The sequence below is a fragment of the Octodon degus genome, unplaced genomic scaffold (genome assembly GCF_000260255.1).
Source record: "Octodon degus isolate 3935 unplaced genomic scaffold, OctDeg1.0 scaffold00004, whole genome shotgun sequence".
In the NCBI taxonomy this organism is placed as follows: domain Eukaryota; kingdom Metazoa; phylum Chordata; class Mammalia; order Rodentia; family Octodontidae; genus Octodon; species Octodon degus.
Window position 1 is genome coordinate 4198508 of NW_004524580.1, and position 4253 is coordinate 4202760.

Here is a 4253-nt window from a genome sequence, read left to right on the forward strand (position 1 = left end):
GATAACTAAGTGCTTTACATGTACTATCTCATTGCCTTCTCATAGTCATTTTCCTTATGAGAGAGAAAACTGAGGGCCAGAGATATGCAAAAATGATTCCAAGGTCACCTCTCTAGTTACTGGTGTAGCTGCTTTTCAAGGAACAGGAAACGATTTTTATGCAGAGTAATAAACGTTTTGGTTTCTGGTTATTTATATTGTGGCATTTTACAAGTCCTGTCTAAGAAATGCCTTCAGCCCTGTTTGAATCAACCTCCTTTCCATTTTGATCTAGACCAGACAGTTTAACAGAAAGTTATAAGGGCTTGGGAGCTGGCAAAACTTATTCAATTTCCACTGTCATCTTTCCGAAGGTAAAGACTGAAGCAAACATCTTAGTCCTTTAAGCCTCAGTGCCCACAAATAAAATATGACAGCTCATTTGTGAGATTGTAGTGATGACAAAATAATAATGCACATGAAACTTTAATATTCTGGCCCTCCATAATTTGTCTGAAGTTTAGGCCTTGTGCAGTATTTAATCCAATGCAGTTATACAAATCCTTTTTAGAGCCCTACGAAATGATACAGACCATTATTAAAGTATCTAAAAGAGAAAGACAAGAGCAATCCTAGTATCATCCAACATTTATCAACAATTATCCAACATTTATCAAAGTTTAAAAAGTCTCTTCTACCCCAAGCTAGCACAGGGAAGCTTTTACAACTTCTGCCCCAAAATATTAGTTTTTCTTCACTATTATCTGTCTCTAATGTACTAAGTTAGCTGCATTGTTTCCTGGGCCCTGAGCGTGACAGTTTAAGTGTCCAGGATTTGATAAGAACGTGTTACCTCAGTTATTTCTAAAGTGCTGTTACGGGGGGAAATACACATAACAGCAAAAATATTGTCATTTTTTTTTACCCTCTTTTCCCTCCCACAAGTTTCTTTTTCTTTAACTTGAATGGAAATAGTTTGTTGATATTTGAGAGCATATTTTCTCTTTTTGTCTTGTGTTTTATGACTATTTGTGTTAATATTCAAAATAAACTCTCAGTTTCTTGTTTTAGTTTGAAATGCTTCAGACTGCAAGTAACAGAAGATTATACACTCAGTGGTTTAAACAAATAGAGACTGTTTTTTGTTTTTTAAATCTTTTATTTATTTTTTTGTACAGGGTCTCACTATGCAGCTCAGACTCCTAGTGATCCTCCTGTTTTCAGCCTCCCCAGTGCTGGGATTGCAGATGTGTACTACCATGCCTGATCTCTGTGGCCAGCTCAGTGCACTCTGGGGGCAGGGCTGGCATGGCATTTGTTGCCAGGGATTGAACCCTGGTCCCTGTGCTTGCCAGATAGGGTCTCAGACTGCTGGGCTATCTCCCCAGAGATTGTTGTTCTTAAAGGCAAAGCATCAAGATGAAAGAAACTGGCCCTTACTATAGGTTCAGGGTTTTATTCTTTGCAGACACAAAGTCCGTGCTTTAGCTAAGTTTTCATTGCATCGGGAGAGGTTTTCCAAAAACCTGAACTTGCCTATTTATTCTAAATAATTTGCCTTTCATTGGTCTGGGCTATGTCAAATAGCCATGCGAAGCTTCAGGGAGTCTGCATAGAGCAACTAGACACAAGATAAGGAGCCAGATGTGGTGGTGTATACCTATAATGTCAGAATGCTGGGAGGCTGAGGCAGAAATATCAAGTTTGAGTTTAGCCTGAGCAACCTGGTGACTTAGTGAGACCTTTTCACAAAAGAAAAAAAAAAAAGTAAAAGACTAGTGATATAGCTCAGTGCGGCAGTCCAAAGGGCCTAGGCCAATCCCCAGTACTGAAAAGGGGGAGGAGTTGAGGGTAGGTCTTGTAGTTCCCCATCCTGAGAGTCAGGTATCTTGCTAAATCCTTCCTTATTGAACCTAATTTACTTTTGGAATTGAGAGCTTACTCAATATCTTTTAAAGAAATGGATTTATGAAGAACTGATGGATGGACAGACGGACAGACGGATAGATAGAAGAATGCCATTTTTCAGCTGGCAAGGGGGCACAAAAGGCCTCACATACTACCCACTGCAGCAGCAACTGTAAGTCATAACGCAGTGCAGAGAATTTTCTGTGCTGAAATTAAGGGAAGAAATGGATAGGATGAAACACATCTGGATTTTTGTAAACCCTTTAAAATGCTTGGAAAGTTCAAAGCTCCTCCTATGTTCTTCTGTGATAGTTACATTAGCCACAGCATTAGGGAAACAGTGTACAACATAATCCAGAGGAACCAGTGACCTGAAATAGATAAGTTACTACTTCTTGTAGTTTGCTGCATCTTGAAGATTTACTTTTAATCTAACATTTTAAATTCATAGAAATGATGATGACCCGAAGAAAGAAACCACAAAATGAAGGCCCAAGTAGCAACTTCCACAGGAAGTCAGTCCCACTGGGTTTATTTAATGATGTCCTTGAATCTTAGAATAGTCTCCACACATACGGGCAGGACCACCTTGTACAACTGAACCTTATGTGAACGGACTTCATTCTTGCCTTTGTTTTGTACCTTCAGAACATTTTCTTTTTTTCTCACCTATTTCTAATATGTACTATCGTATCCTATTTTATTTATCTTTAGCTGCTGTTTTAAATCCCTTATAAAAAGGCAGGATATAAATAAACAAACAGTTGGTGATCAACTGTAGCACTCTTTTCTGTGTCTATTTTTGAAATTAAAAGCTGTAATGAGTTGAATTTTTACATAATGAATCCCATTCAGAAAATCCCAGAAGGTGAGACAGAACTGATGTCAAAGGTAAGGAAAGTGTTACAGATTGCACTTGAACACAGGTCTAGGCTTCTTTGAAGTGTGACACATTGTGAGTTCATGGGCTGTTCGTAGTGTCACGCCTAGCTGTGAATTGAGGCACCTCATATGGTGTTCACATTTTTGACTGTAAAATCTGTTGTTTCTGCAGTTCCTTCCTCACTTTCTCATCAACACTTACTGTAATATTCCTGGGGTGATTAAAGCTTACGATTATGAGCTCATTAGAAGTTGTACCCTCTGTTAGATGTACAGCAAAATAAGAAATGCTTTCTGTCAGTGGCACTTAGTTTAGACATGTAAATGTTGTATCTCATTATTCTTTGTTAGGTTAGGAATTACTCTAGCCAAAACTTTATGTTAAAGAGAGCTCTTCTTGGGAGAAATTTGTGCAAATTCTCAGTTTACACAACTGAGTGTAAACTGTTGAGAAAGTACTGCTGAATACATGACAGGTGGCTTAGGAATTGATCCACGAAGGAAAAAAAATTACAACACTATAACTGCTTGCAGATCTCCTAGATGGGAACACACGTGCGCTTTTGTTTTATAGTGTTCTTTGGTTTTCATGTTTAATTATCTTGATTCTTCTATAAAATGAATCCATCTGGTTTTTGATTTATGACCAGGAGAATTTCTACTAGAAGAGGGAAAAATCTATCAATATCAAGAAAAAAAATGAGAATTGGTTGAAACAGAATGCAATTTTTATTTCTGTTTAATGAAACTAAGGAAATGTGACTGGTAATGACCACACGTGAAATTCCATCAGGATTCTAGAATGCTCTGATTGATAGTAGACTAACTGTGGAACCTGCATGAATCTTTCAGTTCTCAAGTTACACATAATTTTGGGGGTATCACAATCCTATAGATAAATGAGATTTATTGGTATACTTAGCAATATTAAAGGCTTTTAAAATATATTTTCTGAGTAGGCTGCTGTGTTCTCCTCTTTCTTACTCTAGTAAGTACTATCCCAGAGAGTTAGAAATTTTATATACTGCTAAGAAAAACTGCTTTCCAACAACAATAACAGCAACAAATCACAGATGAATATGAATTCTTTTTGTGTGATGCTATAAGCCTTTAAATACAAACATAAACCTCTAATGAAATAATGAGTTTAGGCAAACATAAATAGTTTTTGACGTCACAGAGGATCAACAGAAAATTATGTGACTCCCCTTAGATGTCTACAGTACTACTTTGTATCAGGGGTCACTAGATTGACACAGTGGGCTTACACTGGCACTGGAAAGTCAAGGGGGGGAAAATGCACAAGGGCTGTCTATGTGCTGAGGAGGCAGAGGGTACAGCCAGAAGCTGAAGGCTTGGAGCTCACTGCAGAGTCTGGTGTGAGTCCATACAGGAGCAGAAGGATCTGAGTTGAAAGACCAGAGACTACCTGAAGTGCTCTTCCTATAAACTTTTTTTGATCTGTTCCTATTGAATTGCTTGGC

The 4253-nt window shown here is 37.9% G+C and overlaps 1 pseudogene; it reads right to left on the reverse strand.

Moving 5' to 3' along the window:
- Positions 1-4253, reverse strand: part of LOC101559861 — a 35179-nt pseudogene that overhangs the window by 28886 nt on the left and 2040 nt on the right.